At 45.4% G+C, this 19,350-nt stretch overlaps 1 long non-coding RNA gene across 1 annotated transcript; it reads right to left on the bottom strand.

Moving 5' to 3' along the window:
- Positions 1–17,822: 17,822 nt before the first annotated feature.
- On the bottom strand, positions 17,823–19,081 carry LOC108503955. Its single transcript, XR_001876945.1, has 3 exons — positions 18,989–19,081; positions 17,995–18,116; positions 17,823–17,894 (listed from the first exon to the last, which is right to left on the bottom strand). It is a non-coding gene; the product is annotated as an uncharacterized LOC108503955 (long non-coding RNA).
- Positions 19,082–19,350: the final 269 nt, after the last annotated feature.

Raw genomic sequence — 19,350 nt, 5'->3', positions numbered from 1 at the left:
GAATCCCAGCAAGGGCTGACCCAAAATAAGACATAAGCACTGAAAGAATTCCATCCAGGGTGAATCTTATCTAGGTTCAACAGGATTATCTCCAGAATAAGAGTGGAGTTCAGACATCCCAACTTCACTGTCGTGACCAGTGACTCGAGGGAACAGCATGAAGCAGAGTGAGGGAAGGTTTAGGTTGGATATCAGGAAAGGGTTCTTCCCCCAGAGGGTGGTTGGGCACTGAACAGGCTCCCCAGGGCAGTGGGCACAGCCCCAAGGCTGCCAGAGCTCAAGCAGCACTTGGACAATGCTCTCAGGCACATGGTGGGATTCTTGGGGTGTCCTGTGAAGGGTCAGGAGTTGGACTCAATGATCCTGATGGGTCCCTTCCAAATTCTATGATCTCTGGCCAATGGACAGTGCTGGTGTTGGTGCTGCTGGATCTTGTGTCACTGACAGATTTCCATTTCTGTGCATATTAACCTCATGATAATTGCTGATTGGGAAAGGCAATCTTCCAACAAATATGAGGGTGTCCTTTTCCAACCATATCCTGGGCTGCATCAAAAGCAGCGTGACCAGCAGATCAAATGAGGTGATTCTTTCCCTTTACTCTGTTCTTTTGAGACCCCACCTGGAACTGCATCCAGCTCTGAGGTTCCCAGAATAGGAAAGGCTTGGGCCTGTCCAAAGGAGCCACTAAAATGATCAAAAGGGCTGCTAAGGAGACGGGATGGGAGGGTTGGGGTTGTTCAGCCTGTAGAAGAGAAGGCGCTGGGGAGACCTTAGAGCCACTTCTAGGACTTGAAGGAAGCTTACAGGAGGGCTGGAGAGGGATTTTTTGCAAGGCTGTGCAGTGACAGGACAAGGGGGAATGGCTTTAAACTGAAGGAATGTAGATTTAGATTGGATATTAGGGAGAAATTCTTTCCTGTGAGGGTGGTGAGACACTAGCACAAGTTGCCAAGAGAAGCTGTGGCTGCCACATCCCTGGAAGTGTCCAAGGCCAGGTTGGATGGGACTTGGAGCAACCTGGGCTAGTGGGAGGTGTCCCTACCCATGGCAGGGGGTTGGAATGAGACGATCTTGAAAGTGCTTTCCAACCTAACCCATTCTATGATTCCATGATAAGTCTTTCCAAAAACACAATCCAGGGTCTTTGTTTTCCCACCCCTCTGCCTCCAGCTCCTTCTCTGCACACACATTCACCCCTTGGTTAAGCCTTTTCTTCTAGAACACAACTTGTGCACTTTTATAAGCAGAGGGCACATGCTTAGGAGGGACAAATGGATTTAGTTTTCAGCATTACATTTATTCTAATTTTCACAGGGATTTCGACATGAGAAAACGGAGTGGAAGTCTTGGCCAAGGTCCTGGATAAGACATTGCCCGCTTATGATCTGATCTAGAGACATGTTTAAGTTTGACCATTAACTGAGGAATGTTTGTTCCTGGTTTCACAAATGGATCTTCAAGGTGAGATTTAAGTCTAACACTCAAAATCCCTCCAAAGGCGAAAGAAGGCTGGGATTGAACTTGTGATTTGAACATTTTTAAGGATAACTTTCTATAATTCAATTTTGGTTTCTAAATCATGTCCCACCAACTTCCTGTTGTTGAAATCAACATTAATTAATGCTGCTTTTACATATTCTTAAGATCACCATGACTTTTATCACTGTCTTAATTAACACTGATATATTTCAAAGTTATCATTCCAAACCAGTTTCTACCAAAATTAGTCAGTAAGAGGCTGTACCAGAGCCACGCAAAAGTGATTCACCTGTTTCACAGTGACTCAAACACAAATAATTTAGACTCTTTTCACGGACAAATAATTTCCAATAGCAGTGTTTTATGGCAGAATGATTCTTGACTAACCCTAGTTGTCATGGTGTGTCAGTGATGAAGCAATGACTAAATTCAGGTATTATTTTAAACCCATTACAGCTTCTAGATTCAGTATTTGCTCTATTTTCTTTCTAACTGACCACGATGCATTCACCATATGGGCTTTATTTTTCTTGCTGGGCCATGTCTACATCCAGCACAGGAGTTTAAGAAGTTGTGGTGAGTCAAATGTCCCCACAACCAGACTCCAAGGACCTCCCTTTCTGAGCGAGCTGCTGATCAGAAGATTGGTAGTTCCATTATCTCCTGATTTACTTATTTATTTTACTTAAAACTAATCTGGAACTTTGATCAAGATTTATAAAGCTTGTCAGTGTGACCAAAAGTGGAATGGGTAGCGTGCAGAGGGGGGATTAAGAATAAGCAGAAAGTCAGTCAATGAGTAAAAAACTAAAAATAAATTAAATTAAAATAAAAATTGGTTAGTCCCACTTCTAGTGTCTGCAGTGTCCTGCACACCAACACCTCTGCCTAAGTCTGAACCTCCAGAGATATTAATATTTTGCTAATAATAACCACCTCCAGATTTGTCCCGCTCTGTGTATTGTGCATATGCGTAAGATATTTGCTGCTAATTTGTCTGCGGGAAGGTCTGAAATCCTCTCTGAAGACTCAAATGTCTTACAAGTTTTATTTTTGCACTGAAGTTGCTGAAGGTGAGCCCAGTTTCACCACCCACGCTCGCACTGAAGAAAAAAAAAAATAAAAGCTTCTAACTTGCAGGGAGAAGGTCCTCAAATCCCCACCCACTGCAGGGTGGTATTTTAAATCCTCCCAGAAGAGTCGATTATGGTGAGACCCTTAAATTACCACCTACATCCACACACCCACATGTGTGTGCACTTGGTTCTTGTAACGTGGAGCCCCGGAAAATTGACTTTTCCAGGGATCTGGTTGCAGGTTTCTACATGTTTGTTGACAGAGCAGAGGTGAGAAGTAGAAATCTGTTTGCAAGCTCTGCACAGGGGAGTTTTTACCATCAGAAAACTCTGTGTCTTAACAGTCTGGAACTCGTCTTCAAGCTTGCATGCCTGTAAATGTTTCTTTCTTTGGGTTCAGCCTGGAAATTAAGCTTATTTTCTGTGCTGCTGCTGCTGCCTTATATCAGGGTGGTGTTTCAGCCTGGGTAGAGGTTATGCTTGTACTTTTAAAAAGAAAATCAGTCAGAGTAACATTGAACTTACTGATGGACCATTTCATGGGGGGGAAGGTGAGCAAGCAAAGGTCCCTGTGAGACCAACAGCATCCCTGTTTGCCAGGCAGGGAAGCAGAGGCACAGGAGGAGTGAATGCCCTGACTGATTAATGCTCACTGGCTCTTGCCAGGACAGATTTATGAAGAGATGTTAAATCTCCCAATTAGCAGTTTCCTGTCTCAAGTACTCAACGGTACCTCTGCATATTTTATCCCCTCCTGTCTCTCTGGGACACTCCAGCCACTTTTTACTGAGCTCTGATCTGCTCCCAGGATTTGATCCTATGATGTCTCTGAGCTCCTTCCCAGCCAGGGGTTTAAATTTTGGACCCAGGTCACCTGTTGGGCTTCTTGCTGGAACTCCACAATGTAAGAAGGATATAAAGCTGTTAGAAATGGCCCAAAGGGGGGCTGTGAGGATGGTGAAGGGTCTGGAGGTGAAGCCAAATGAGGAGTGTCTGAGGTCACTTGGCTTGTTTAGCCTGGAGAAGAGGAGACTGAGGGGAGACATCATGGCTACAGCTTCCTCATGTGGAGAAGTGGAGGGATATCTTCTCTCTGGGGACCAGAGACAGGACCCAAGGGAATGTCATGAAGCTGTGACAGGGAGGTTCAGGCTGGATATTGGGAAAAGGGTTCTCATTCGGGGGTAGTTGGGCACTGAACAGGCTCCCCAGGGCAGCGGGCACAACACCAAAGCTGATAGAGCTCAAGAAGTGTTTATACAATGCTCTCAAGCACAGGGTAGGATTATTGGAGTTGTTCTGTGCAGGGCCAGGGCTTGGATTTTGGTGGACGCTGTGGGTCCCTTCCGACTCAGGACTTTCTGCTATTCTGTGAACACACAACTCCCTGACAAGAGGGGGGAGCCAGGGTGGGGTCAGGCTCTGCTCCCAGGAACCAGCAGTAGGACACAAGGGCACAGCCCTGAGCTGTGCCAGGGGAGGTTTAGGTTGGACATTGGGAAGAAGTTTTTTCCAGAGAGAGGGATCAGACCTTGGAATGGGCTGCCCAGGGAGGGGGTGGAGTCCCCGTCCCTGGGGGTGTTGAAGCAGAGCCTGGACGTGGCACTCGGTGCCAGGGGCTGGGTGCCAAGGCGGGGTTGGGGTAAGGGTTGGACTCAATAATCTCAGAGGTCTTTTTCAGCCCAGATGATCCTGTGATTCTGTGACTTTGTGTTCCTAAACAATACAGCTATTTCTCTCAACATCCTCTCTACATCTCTGAGTAGTATCAGGCATCTTGGCTAGAAAGGCCCACTTTCTAAAAGCAAATAAGGTCATTAACATCCCAGCTGAGATTCTCAATATGCAAAAAGTCAGGGCAATTAGAGATGTTCAGCATCCTCTTAACAGCTGTGCATTTTGTGTTGGCATTTCGAAATTCATGGCTGGATTTTATGCTCATAAACGGGCATAGCATGATCCAAAAATGTGTTTACAAAAAACATAGAATAACCTGAGTTGGAAGGGACCCACGAGGATCATGGAAATCCAACTCCTGCTCCTGCATAGGACAACCTGAAGAATCACACTGTGTGCCCTGGGAGCATTGTCCAAATTCTTCTTGGGGTGTAGCTGCAGTTCAATGGGAGAGACTTTGGCTGTATCAGGACTCATTGATTTTCTATACATTTATGACACTTTTTTTTTTCCCCATCTGTTTCAAGTTAGAAGTTAAAAACTTATTGCAAAAGTAGAGAGAGGGCTATAAAAAAAATAATGTCCCCAAGTGCTAGGTCTGAAATTTTTCCTTATGGTGGGACTCTCCACAGCTAAACAGGGTGTTAGAAGTGTTAGAGACTGTTCCATATGTAAAAGGGCCCAATTACAGAGAACATCCACGAATGGAGTTCAGCTACTCTTCTCCACTCCAAGGAGGTCCAGAAAGGCAGTCAGGGAAGGATGGAGAGAGGAACTCCTGCCACTGCTGGCAGCAGCTCTGGACAGAAAGCAGTGATGGAGGCTGAGCTGTCTTTAGGGCAGCAGGATGCAGCAGCACGAGCCTTAAAACTAGATCTGTGTTGAAAGGTACCTTACACACGCCAGTTCTGCCAGCTTGGGAAAGGAACCCCAGCTCCTTGAACAGTCATCTCACCTTTATGCATCCAGAATAGTCTTGGGGTTTATGGTTCCATAGCTTGGTTAATGTTCTGTATCTCAGCGTATCCCTCCCCTAGTCCCTGGCAGAACTCAACAGCTTGGCCAGGTCATGCTGGTGAGGGAGATCATGTCCCAGCACTAGTGACAAGGTGTCTACAAGAACAAACATCCCCATAAGTGGGAATAATTGAGCTCCTTGCTGTGGAGCTGATTAATGAACCTCCAGGGATGAGCAGCCCTGGTGTTCAAGGACTCAGTGAGATTAGAAAAACCTCAGTGAAGTACCCAGCCTTTTGAATGCTACACAAAGAAGCATCCATCTGATCTCAAATTCCTTCTGGGAAGGGGAAATTTGGATGAAAAAGAGGAATTCTGAAATTGGCTGGGAATTTGTAGTTCTGAGTTGTCAGGCTGTGGCTGAGCGACTGCTGGCGAAATGTGACTTTTCCTTTGCTCCCTGTTCCTCCACCTCACTCCTACCTTCTCAGAGGTGACATAATAATATCTAACAACCAGTTTCTCACCTCTGCAGGCTATGACTGACACTGCAATGAACTGAGGGAATACAGCCTGAGGATTTTTTCCCCTTTTGACTTGGACTAGGAACAGCATATCCCCAGCACACACATGACTCAGATTCATGGAAATCTTTGCTGTGCTTGTTCCTGCTGTGTTCCCCAGTTGTATGAAATGGCCTCTGGACTAGAAAATGCACAGGATGGTGAGATTCCTCCCATCTCTTTCATAGCAGAGAAAATGGAAACAGCAGTTCCACCTCTCAGTGAAATCAGCCCAATTGATCAGATTTTGAGTAGGCTAGAAGAGGAAAGATGCACCTTTGTAGCAGTAAACCTGCATTATATGGGAAAACTCTGGTTTAAACATGCTTCAAAATGGCTTTTTGTAGTCTCTTTGCTAACTCATGCACCTTCTCTTATCTCTGGGTTTTAACTTCAATCAATGACAGAAAAGAGGACGCACATAAGTACCCAGCGTATGTCTACCCTTTCAACTGAGCCCACACAACAAACCTGGGAGATCCATTTGGGGCATGAGATCTTCTTTGGGGAAGGACCCGGGTTGTTTGGTGACTCAGAATATTAAGTACGACCCCTCTGAGCCCGAAGTAACGCCGAGGAATGGCCAGGAGGGAAATGAAAAGCTGATAACTGCATGCACAATAATCTGTTCTAAATTAGCACTGAACCCTCAGGAAAGAGATCTTAGAGTCACTGCAGATAGTGATTTTATGTGTCATCTAGGTGGCCAGCACAAGCAAAAAATGTGAATAAAATCCTAGTACTTACTAGGAAATGGATAGAAAACAGAGCCTTTCCTTAAAAGTTTGTGTACTTAAATCCCTAATGACCCTAAATGTGGGACACTGTGTGTACTTCCATTCATGCCATATAAAAAAGGGTGTGGTAGAGTTAGAGAAGGTAGAAAGAAAGATGATCAGAGATGTGGAGTGGTTTTAATGTGAGGAATGGCTAAGCTGTAATTCTCATTGCAGCTGGGAGTCATCCTGTGTGCCAGCAGACATCTACAGAAGGATGACGGGTCTGAAAAGGGTGAGTAAGGAATGGTTATTCATTATTTCTCATACCATGACAAACCAGGGGCACTAATGGATCGGTCAGATACAGGTTTAAAACAAACATGAAGAACTTCCTTTACACACATCATGGGACTTGTCATGGCGGCTAAAAATATAATGTTTCTCGGGCAGGCTTTAGAAAAATCAGTAGAGAAAAAACTCAGGGATAGCAACCTAATTGTGCTGGTTTTGGCTGGGATGCAGCTAATTTTCTTCATGGTAGCAAGTATGAGGCTGTGGTTTGGATTTGTGCTGAAAACAGTGCGGATAACATAGAGATGTTTTAGATACTGCTGAGTTCTTGTGCAGCATCAAGGCCTGTTCTGCTGGGAAAGAGGAAGAAGGAGGAGTTTGGAGAGATGATGTTTGACTTCCCAAGTCACCATTACGTGTGATGGAGCCCTGCTTTCCTGGGGATGGGTGAACACCTGCCTGCCTATGGGAAGTGGGAAATGAATTCCTTGTTTTCCTTTCCTTGTGTGCACAGCTTTTGCTTTACCTATTAAACTGGCTTTATCTCAACTCTCTGCTTTTCTCACTTTTACTCTTCTGATCCTTTCTCCCACCAGGGGAGAGTGAGTGACTGGCTGTATGGGGCTTAGTTGCCAGCTGGGTTTAAACCCTGACAGTTGTTTTTGGCACCCAAGATGGGGCTAGAAGGGTTCAAGATAACAACAGGTTTGATTGGAATTTATAGCTGCTATTGCTCTTTAGGTATTAATTGACAGCTCCTGTCCTTGCCATGACTTCCCTGGCCGTGTTTGAGAGCCCAGTGCTTGTTAGTGGCTGCTTTTTGCTTCCACTGCTCACTGTGGTGCTGCGCTGCTCCTCATCTGACTGTGCTGTGCCTGGGAATGTTCTGATAACAGCAGCAGAGACGTGCCTGGGCTGGCAGATGGGCAGGGAATCACTGCCCTTCCTGTGCTGCTGTACTGGACAGGCTGGAACTCCAGTGGGAAATCAAGTTAAGGAAACTGTGACCTGTGGATGAGTCCACGAGAGAGCAGGATGCCCCAAAACCTCTGTGGCTCTGATTATGCCACACCAGAGCAGGTTCATCTGGGAGAGTCTGAGCCCATGGTTATGTCTGTGCTGGACCTCTAAAAGGGCCCAAAAATAAGTCCAAGCTGGAGAAGGTGCATCTTGAAGCTTGAGTGGCTGTGCATGAGGTCACTCTGGATCACCTCAAAGCATCTGGCCATGGATAAGCCCATGGCAGAGCAGGTACACCCCTGGATGGGCTTCAGCCAGAGGCAAGGCCATGTTGGAACAGTTTTTTTTTTCTGAAGGGGCTGTGGCTGTGGATAAGGCCATGATGGAGTAGGTACCTCTCTGAAGATAAGGATATTCCATGGATAAGGTCATGCTGGAACAGGTGCCTCTCAGAGTGACTGTGACTGTGGATAGGTCCATACTCTTGGAGACACTGTGGCTCACATGTAAGGCTCCAGGTGGAGCAGGTACACCCCTGAGGGACTGCAGTCAGTGGATAAGTCCAAGCCAAGGTAAGAGCAAAAGCAAGAGTTCATTGCAATGTTAAACCCTGTAACCTGACCCAAAAGGACCAGGGAACGAGATCGTGATGGAAATACCTTTAAATTGCTGTAACACATGATTTGAGCTGCATGTTGCAGGAATTACTCCAGCAGGAATCACCTGAACCAGTGGAGGACAAGCTTTATTAGCAGCAAAGCAAGTGCAGCAGTGACCTGACCTGAGCTGCCTTTGGTGCCCAAAAACTTCACACCACACACCACCTCTCCTGTCCTGAGCGACCACCAGAAGAGTTGGAGCCCAAAGTCATGGATTAAATGAACTCAATTGAAATTTGATGGATATTTGTGAATATTTTATGGGTGTTTTATGAAAATTTTGGTCCACAGATTAGAGGAATGATACCTCTAATATCAAAGAATGGGAAGGGCAGTCGTGGGTAACACAGCAAATTGGATAATGTGGGACCTGAGCATGCTGTAAATGGTATGGAATAATGGGTGGAGAAGGTGCTGCTTTTGGCTGTTAATTTAGGGTTAATTTTTTTCAGAATAGCTGATATGGGGCTATGGTTTGGATTTGTGTAGAGCCCTGTTCTCCTGGAGATGGCTGAACACCTGCCTGTCCATGGGAACTGAGGAATGAATTCCTTGCTTTGCTTTGCTTGCACATGCGTGGTTTTTGCTTTAACTATTAAAGTGTTCTTTTTCTCAATCCATGAGTTTTCTCACTTTTGCCTTTCCAATCCTCTGCCCCATCTCACTGGAGAGGAGTAAGTGAGTGGTTGTGTGGAGTTTAGTTGCTGGCTGGGGTTAAACAATGTCATTAATTGAGAATAATATAACAAAACCACTGAGCAAAGATGAAATTCCCTTTATAGTTTCTTTCTTACTTTCCCCTAAAACCCTATTATCAGTAGATCTGTGACTGGGTTAGGTAGACTCAGGTCTTGACCATGATGGCAAATTTATAGCAGTTAATCAATGTTCCTACACTCACCCTATAACCTGCTTTCCTTCCAGCATGGCCTTGGCCAGGGTATCTTACAGAAGTTTAACCTCAGTGATTTCCTAAGTAATTTCACTGTTGTGGATCCAGGGCTGAGAACAGCTGATCAGACCTCAGTTCTCAGAAAAAAAAAAAAAAAAAAAAAAAAAAAAAAGAAAGGAAAACCCAAAAAACCCTCCCAAAACCAAAAAAAACCCCACATCTGGAGGCTGTAATGAATCACAGCCTGCCCTCAAATCAACACATGGTGCTGTCATGAAAACTATGAGCTGTGTAACCTGCCAGAGATGCTCTGCTCACCCCTGGGAACACCTGAGAGGAGATTCTATAAAGTGGGGCACTCCACTTCCAGAATGATTTGCCCTACTTCAGGAATATCTAGTGGGAGCCACAAGAGTAGCCAAAGGGGAAAAACTACCTGTGGAGAAATACTGAAATCGTTATCTCCTTCAGAGGCAAGAGCACCGAGCAGAATATGGTAGTGCTGTTCAAATCCGTGAAGAGCTGTTTTACCATGGGAGAAGAAATCCAAAGGAAAAGTTTAAACTGCTGTGGGGAAGAGGCTTTTCAGGTTTTTCAAGCAGCTGAGGGAGCTGAGGGTGTTCAGACTGGAGAAAAGGAGGCTCAAAGGAGACCTCGTCACCCTCTACAACTCCCTGACTGGACTTTGTAGACAAGTGGGGTCAGGCTCTTCTCCAGGTGACAAGCAACAGGACAAGAGGAAATTGCCTCAAGCTATGCCAGGAGTGGTTCAGGTTGGACATCCGGAAGAATTACTTCATGGAAAGGCTTGTCAGGCATTGAAACAGGCTTCCAAGGGAAGTGGTGGAATCCTCATCCCTGGAAGTGTTGAAGGAGTGACTGGATGTGGCACTCAGCGCTCAAGGTGGTGGTGGGTCAAAGGTTGGACTTGATCTTGGAAGTCTTTTTCAACCTCAGGGATTCTGTGATTCTGTGACATCAGGAGAGATTTTCCAATGGTCAGGACATCTAAACACTGGAATGAATTGCCTGCAACATTTCCATTATGGGAGGCCTTGAAAAAACCCCAAGATTTAAACAAAGATCCATCAACAGCGACCTAAAAATACCGTGTCTCGCTTTGGGACAGAAAAATAAACTGTGCAACCTCCTGAGTTCTCTCTCAGACCTATGAATTTGTAATGCTGTCACAAACCTCTCCCACAGGCTTGATAATTTGGGTGAAAACACTTTGGATGTTCTGAATTAATTACAGAGCCTTTTACTGGGCTGTGGATTGGGACTGGCAATGTCATTTCAGCGAGGTCCATGAAACACGTCTATTTTAGCTTTCCATTCCTATGGAGAGATCTTCATTTCTCTTTCCTGCAGCAGGGTTCAAGGAGTATTCAGGCTTTGCTGGGTTTTCAGGGTAGAAACTGGAGGAGCCCTGTGAATAATTTAATCCATATTTCTTTAATCACAGCTGGCAGGAGCATGGGGTGCAGTTTCCCTGTCCTGGCTTCTGGTTTTTCAGCATGAGTTTAGCTGGGCTGACCTTGGGTGGGCAAAGATTTCATTGTCCCCCACAAGGAGTTGTTGTGGGTGATTGGAGAGGAGAAGGCTCTGCCACACAGGCAGAGGTTGCTCAGGGCAACACAGCATGGGAAGCAGCACGAATGGATGTGTGGATGAATGTGGTCACTGAAGAGGCAGGACTGGGCTCTTCCAGACTCTCCAGAGGAGGAATTCAGCCCTGTGCTGCACAACTGTTAAACCAGCAAAGCCAAAAGAGAGAAGCTGCTCTTACTTCACTTTGTACTGTTGAAAATGTCTTTGGATTCCCCTTTGCTGAGGAACTCCCTGGTGGCACAAATATTTGTGGTGCAGAGCTGAGGTGAGCTGCTCTTTGTCACGCACTTCCAACAACTGCAAACACCATGGAGATGCCACCACTGAGCGACACCTCAGACAGCTTTTGCCTCACGCTGTTGCCCCTTCAGCTCACAGCTGCTGGGGGAAGGAGGCATGAGCAAGACCTTCACGCTTCTGCCTTACCACGGGGATGAACACCTCCTAGATGTCTGCTCTGGCTACACAGGATGTAAATGTCAGCCCTGTTCGTGACTGAAATCAGCAAGGAATGACTTGGAGCCGGCTGGCACGGGGCAGGAAATCTGTGTACTTTATGTAGCTAATATTGCAGGGCCAGTGCCTTGTACACAAGAACTAAGTGAAAAGAACTGGAAACTAGATGTTTTGTTTATTTATCAGATTACCTCTCAGTGCAGTTGGCAAATATTTACTACAGCTTGTAAGGAACAGTCTGTAAAAGTTTCTACAGTCTCTGGAAATTCTCCCTTTCTCAGGCATAAGCATCTGGTTGGAGAAAGTTTTTTTTCCCCTGCTGCTTACATACTTTTTGGTGTGGTTGGTTGGGATGTTCTCTGTGATTTTTTTTTTTTTTGCCAGATGAGCAGATTGTTTACTCTACTCACTGCCTTCAGCTTGTGCTGTTGGCCGGGGCTGCTGCAATCCCCTTTCTGTGTATCTCTGCCGACTCTTCCGTCTTGCATTGGCTTTTTGGCATCACTGCAAGACAACAGGGGGTATGTGAGTAAACACTTCCCTGGGGATGACTGCCAGAAGGAAGTTCAGGATTCCCTTGGGCTGTGAACATCATCAAAAGATTCTTCTTATCAGGACAGGTGGAGAGAGTTGGGCCCATTCAGCCCTGAGAAGAGACAACTGAGAGGGGACCTTATCAACGCCTAAAGTATCTGCAGGGAGGATGTTAAGAGGATGGACCAGGCTCTTCTTGGGGGTGCCCAGCAATGAGACAAGAGGCAATGGGCAGAAACCAATGCACAGGAAGTTCCACCTGAATATGAGGAAGAACTTCTTTCCTGTGCAGTGACTGAGCACTGAACAGATTGCCCTGAGGGGGTGTGGAGTCTCCCTCACTGGAGTTATTCCACAACCATCTGGACACAATCCTATGCCATATGCTTTGGGACGACCCTGCTGGAGCAGGGAGGTTGGACCAGGTGACCCACTGTAGTCCCTTCCAACCTGACCCATTCTGTGATTCTGTGACTCTTTGAAAGCCCATTTATGAGCTGCTTGGCTTTGTCCTCCATTTGAGCAGTGGTATAAATATCTACAGCCATTCCCATTCCTCTATGTTCCTCTGCATCTCATTCCTCCAGACTGTGTGAAAACACTCCAGAAATGGAACAAGGACCACCCAGATGCTCCGTGTGTAAAGTTTAGTGTTGTGACATCAGACACATCCCAAGGCTTCTTCGTGCTGCAGCACCAGACACAGAAACTTGTGTTTGGAGGCACATTTCCACTACACAGGAACGGGGAAAGAGATCATTTCAGCCCAGCTGTTGTTGGCTCCAGGTCCCTGACAGCCTGGGATGGGTTCTCATCCAAAATGTACCCCATACTGTATTTTAATTAAACTGAACAAACAAACCAATCACGAAGCCATCCAGCAGAGCTAACTTTGTGCTGAGGCTGAGCTGGACTGTGCACCACTACGAGGAGGGAAACTGGGTATTGGCACAGCTTCTGCTCTCTAAATACTCCCAGCCAAGAGCTGGGATGTGCTTTCTTACAATAAAAAGTTGCTGGGGAAAAAAGAAAAAGAAAAAAACAACACAACAATCCACAAAGAAAATGGCTTCAGGACTGTTCCCCTCTTGCCCGTATTTATTCAAGCTGTCTTCCTCTCTCTGCAAATTTGGCAAACAGAGTCTGGCATCCCAGCTCGGGGGACACCTGTTAAATAAATAGGCTCAGTCTCTAACTGCTGCATTCATGGCAGAGTTTCCTGGTTCCCTTAGGCAGCTAATTTTTGTTGATTATCATACAGTACAGAGGGATTGTTTGTGCCTCTGCCTCCCATCCCGGCTCTGCCGCTGGTACCAGGCGTGTCCGCGTGACTCAGGCCCGCTGCCTGTGTGGAATAAAGAGTGATTTGATTCTATCATTTTACCATCTGTTAGTGTGGATCACAAGGCAGGGAGAAGCAGCCAGGTGGGTTCTTGTGGGGGTGAACTGAGCCCCTGTTGATTTGCTTGGTTTTCCCGTATCGACGCGTCTTCGGAGAAACCTGAGAGCTGAAGCAAAGCTTAACTGGGAGCTGAACCAAGGCTTAACTGAGAGCAGGAGTTGCTGTTGCCTGAGGCAGAGAGACAAACAAACTCACTAAGAGGCAACAAATGGCCTGGGAGGCGCTCAGAGAAGGACTGAGCAACATCAGGCATCAGGGGGCTGGATTTTAGCTTTGAGAGCTCCAAGATACACAGAGGAATTTGAAGTTTTGGCTGCCCCATCCCTGGAATTTTTCAAGGCTGGGCTGGACAGGGATCTGAGCAATCTGGTCTAGTGGAAAATATCGCTGTCTATGGCAGAGGGTTTGAAGAAGATGATCTTTAAGATCCCTTCCAACCCAAACCATTCGATGACTCTATGATTCTATGAATTGAGTTGTCCCAGGACATGCCTAATCACAGAAGCAGACCTGAACAGCTTCACACAACACACAAGGCAACATGGAGAAGGCCTGGAGCCAGGTCAATTAGGTGCTCTACATCATCTGGAGTCTATTTCTCCTGAGCTGGGCCTCAAAAGTTACATATGGTGCTGGGCTGGGATGTTTTCAGAGGAGAACTTATCCCTCACAGCCTTCAAATACAGGCAGAGAGAGCTCATGCTCCATTCCCTGACCATATGGTCTGGCTGTCTAGCACAGCCATCTCCAGCAATCCAGAAAGTTGTCTATCCAGAGAGGTTGGGATTTTAAAGGGAGTTTAGTTTTTGGTGCTGTTTTGTAATTCACAGAATCATAGGAACATAGAATGGTTGGAGTAACCTCAAAGATCATCTAGTTCCAATCCTCTGCCATGGGCAGGGACATCTTCCACTGGAAATGTTGTTCAGAGCCCCATCCAACTTGACCTTGAATAATTCCAGGGATGGAACATCCACAGCTTCTCTGGACAACCTGTGCCAAGTGTCTCATCACCCTCACAGTAAAGAATTTCTTCCTAATTTCTAAGTGCTCTCTTTTTAAGTGCCCACCAGCTCTCCTTGAGCTCTAAAGTTTCAGCAACGAACTTCAAAACTCAACAACCAGTGGAGGATGTTGTGTAGTCCAGAGAAAAGCAGGATCCAGGGCAATATTATTGCTTTGTACAGCTGCCTGAAAGGAAGTTGCAGAGACGTGGAGGTCGGTCTATTCTCCCGGGTAATGACTGACCGGCAACGAGGAAATGTCCTCAGGTTGCACCAGGGGAGGTTTAGATTGGATATTAGGGAAAATTTCTTCACCAAAAAGAGGTGATCAGGCGTTGGAACAGGTTGCCTGGGGCAGTGGTGGAGTCACCATCCCTGGAAGTGTTCAAAAGTCATGTAGATGTGGTGCCAGGGGACATGGTTTAGTGGTGGATTTGGCAGTGCTGGGTTTGACAACTGGACCTAAATCTTAAAGTTCTTTTCCAGCCTTAGTGATTTTATGATTCTGTTCTGTTTCTTGCTAAGTTTAGGAAGCAGATGCCAATGGTCATTTTGGCTATTTTCTTTCCTCTGTCTTGTAATCTCCATTTCAAATTCAGTCTCTTGCACACCCAATTGGAGTATCTCAGTACTACCCATGTTGTGGGCAAGACATAAGTTGCATGTGGAGGGGATATCCTTTGTCAAACCAAGAAACATATTGGAAATGTTAGAAAATCATGTTCACACACACAGTTTTTGTCAGCCTAGACTGCTCTGCCCTCCTGGGAATGATCTAGAAAGGGGTGGGTTCACTGCAAATATCACAGAATTAAGGGTGGGATTTCTGCCAAGGATTGAACTGAGAGGAGCAGCCCATCTATTTCTGTGCATTTTGGACTCTAGTATGGAATTGTACTCCTAAGGGATTCTCCAAACTGGCTAGAAAGATTCACAGTTTATTTCTGAGCACAGAATAAACTGAGTCTATCTATAGATTTGGCTCAAAACTGGAACTCCCTGGGAATTCCACTGAAAAATCCCCTCCGTTTTCTTTTCAGAGATAATTATTTTGAGATGGCATGAAACTCTAATCTCCTGTGGAATGGGAACTCTCACACTCAGTTTAGATGAAGTTGTGAAGGGATTCCCTTTAAATCTTTTTCAAGCATGTCTGAAGCTCTCTGAGGAGCCTGAAAGCCAATCTGCCAGCTCTGGAAAAGATGGGAACCTGAGCAGTCCTGGAAATCCTGAATAAAAGCCAAATACAGTGTTGCGAAAAATTTGGGCAAAACTTATTTCCCATAGGAAAACTGTTGATATTCCAAAAGCTCAATTTTCTCAGATGAAATAATTGTTGTGAAAATATCAGTTATATATTTACACATTTTAAGGTTTGGGTTTTTTTTTGTTATTTCTAAACCAGTGCACATTAAATGGCAGTGACACTGCTATCCCACATACAGAATCATAGAACCTCTTGGGCTGGAAGTGACCTCAAAGATCATCTCATTCCAACCTCCCTGCCATGGGCAGGGACACCTTCCACTATCCCAGGTTGCTCAGAGCCCCACCCAACCTGACCTGGAACATTTCCAGGGATGGGGAGTCTGAAACCATTCTGGGCAGAGATAAATATGAAAGATTATGCAATTCCCATCATAACCTGATGGAGTCCAGCCTTCCAAAAAAAACTATTAAAAATTCTTAACCCTGACGTCTATGATTTCACCCAACACACAGAGAAAGCAGAAGAAAACTCACTTTTTTTGTCCATGTTGAATGAGAGACATTCACCTGACTCCTGCCATGCCCTTACCAAACCATCCCTAAAACAGATGCACATCTGCACCCCTGGAAATAAACTGCCTAAAGAGAACAATTTCTTTATCTTGTCAAAGAGACGAGTGCAGTGGTTTGCTTGCAACACATGAACACGGATGATCCAATTCTCCTTTTCTTTCAATGTCCTTAGTCCCTCCAGCTTTTCACGTCCTGCCTGTATATACCTTCTTGGTCTGAGCCCATTCTTATTTATCAGCCCCCCCTACAGTGGGGAACAGCAGAGCAGACCTGGTGTTGTAGAGCTGGTTGCATTAATAACTCTGTCTCCACTCAGGGTTTCCCTGGCTCGACATCCAAGACCGCATTCCCTATTTTAGCTCACCACCCTTCAGTGGGACTCTGCTTGCCTGGCTGGATGGGTTTTGCAAGGCACAATCCCCTTCCCTGTGTGTTATTTCCATTCTTTGTTAAAGCCTGACCCTGCAATGAGACAAATCTAAACACATTGTGCTGGGATAAACCCTGGTGGTTCAGCCTCAGCTGCGAGGAGCTGGAGCAATCTCCTGTTTTCCTCATGTTCATGACTGATAAAAAAGATAAATTCTTAGCTCTGGCTGTGAGATGGAGTCTTAAAAATGCCATTACACCCCGGCTCTTTGCTTTGCTTGAGGTCTCTCAGTGGATCAGTTAAGGAGTGTCTGACTAGCAGCTAAAATCCCCTTTATAAAAATATTTGCTGTGCAGCCTGAGCAGAAACTCAAGTACCAGGAATTCTTTGCTGTCCAGTTCTCATTCCCTGTGATTTTAGCTCTTTAATCATTCATTTTCATGGAACTGTAGAATCACAGAATGGTTTGTGTTGGAAGGGACCTTAAAGATCATCCAGTTCCAATGCCCCTGCCATGGGCAGGGAAAACTTCTTTTTAATTTTAATGGACTTTGGTTTTATTTATTTCATTCTCATTGATTTTATTATGCATATCAACAAGTTACATACACTTTTGATTCAACACCTAAAAAAATAATATATCCTAATCTGCTTATTTTATTGGTGTCATTTATCTTAATTCTCACAGGGACAGTATCTCTTACAAGGATTTTGAAATACAATATATTAATTTTATTTACTGTACACCTGGTAAGTCTGAAATATAACCACACTTCTTTTTTTTTCATGTTATTAGAAGAATGACACATCTGGAGAACTAGAACTTATTAAGTCATCTCTTCATTTTAATATATGCCACTTACGCTGTATAGTGTATGCAGAATAATTTAAACAACAGTAATTACCAAGCAAACATCTTTGTGTTGCAATAGTTTGCAGCACAGTTTGCCTGCTTCTCCTGAATGAACAACTGTGGGGTTTGGGGGGGATTAAGTAACTACAGAGGAGCAGAAACCTCAGCTGATTACTAGACATGTCCATCATTCAGTAGGGTCGTGTCTTGCTTTGCTTCATCTCCTGGGAATCAAGTTTTACACACTGAAAATTGACATAATTTCTTTGCTGGGGTGAGATCAGAATCAGACTGTGCTGTTTATGAACACCAGAGACAGAAGGCAAAAAAAGAGGGGAGACATGAAACATAACTCAGGAATATCGACTAAGCACCGCTTCACATCCAGATTTGGGGTCTGTTCCCAACCATGCTCAGCCATGTCCCCCGATAACACGGATGTGGAAGTTTTTGGAAACCAGTCCTTCAGGAGTGTGTTTATTTAAAGCTCTTTATTGACTTCTTCTGGACCTATTTAGGTTACTCTCAAGGAGTTTCCCGACTCAGGCCTTGGTGTTGCTGCAGGTTTTTTGAGCATTATTGAGCAGGAATATCCTTCTTCAAAGCCTGTAGATGTTTGGGGAGATTTTTTCATCTGACCTTTCTTCCACATCACTACGGGGGTGGATGGAGCACTCAAAGTATGTGCTTTACTTCTTTTTGATACCTTTAAAAGCTGGATAGTGAAGGACATTCCATGCATGTGACTACTGTTAGCACTGGTGTCTTTCCACTGCAATGTATGATCTCTCTGTGTCTCAACTTCTTCCACATGGATGAGTCCAGAAGCTGAAAAATAAGTGGATAACCAGCCTGAGGTTCTCTCCTTCTACACTTTCACAGCACTGCCTAATTTTAGTCGCTGCTTCCACGCCAAAACATTGGTATTTTAGATGCATTGGCTGGTCTGGATCACTTAAATGTGCCCCACAAGGAGAGGGGGGCAGAGGACACACTTCCAAATAGATGGGAGAGGCACCAGGTGGAGTGGGAGCAGGTGTTCTGTTCTGAGCATGGAAAAGCTGATATGGGGAGTAGAAGGCACAATGGAAACAAGGAGGCTTTCCAGCCTTCCAGCATCTACAGGGAAATACAAGAGAGCTGAAGAGGGACTTATCACAGTCATGGAGAGACACGACATGGGGAATGGCCTCAAGGTGACAGAGGGCAGGTTTAGATTAGATATTTGGAAAACTCTTTTCTGTGAGGGTGGTGAGGCCCTGGCACAGGTTGCCCAGAGAAGCTGTGGATGCCCCATCCCTGGAAATGTTCAAAACCACTTTGGACAGGTCTTGGAGCAACCTGGGATAGTGGAAGGTGTCCCTGCCCATGGCAGGGGATTGGAATGAGATGAGCTTTAAGGTCCCTTCCAACCCAAACCATTCTATGATTGGTTTTGAGCTGCGTGGAGTGAGACCCTGAGGAGTGGGATGTTACCTGTAAGCCACTTCCAGGAAATGGGGCATCAACAACTTTTCTGGACAACCTGTGCCAGTGCCTCACCACCCTCACAGGGAAGAACACCTTCCTAATATCCATGCTCTCACTTCAAACTGTTTAGATCTCTTTGCAGAAATCCCACAGTTGCCCATTTCTGGTTTTTTTTAGGTTTTTCTGTCCACCAAAACTGTCAGCAACGTCAAGGAAGTCGAGTCTGACACCTGAAATCCCTCATGTTCTCTAATGATTTGGCCTTGGGGAACAGAGGAGGACAAGACAAGCTTCCTTCAGCCCCTCTTTCCTGTGATCATCCCAAGGAGCAGCTCACACGTCAGGAGTGTTTCCATGGTTTCCGTGTCTGGAACAGACTGTGTGTGGTTCCATCCCATGCATTACTCATGACAGACACTGATGTTGGGGTGATTCAGGTGGGCTTTGGGAACTGGGAGTGATTATCTGAAATTATTTTTTTTTTTGCTGTTCCAACATACATTTTGAAGCAGAGTCACCAGGAGCAGATGAAGCATGAAGGGAAGAAAAAGTGTTGCTCTCAAGAGCAGGAAAAAAACAATGGGATGGGGTG

This window comes from Lepidothrix coronata, unplaced genomic scaffold (genome assembly GCF_001604755.1).
Source record: "Lepidothrix coronata isolate B3197 unplaced genomic scaffold, Lepidothrix_coronata-1.0 Scaffold148, whole genome shotgun sequence".
NCBI classification, from domain to species: Eukaryota; Metazoa; Chordata; class Aves; order Passeriformes; family Pipridae; genus Lepidothrix; species Lepidothrix coronata.
The sequence above is the reverse complement of the archived record's forward strand: the minus strand, read 5'-3'. Positions and strand labels throughout refer to the sequence as shown.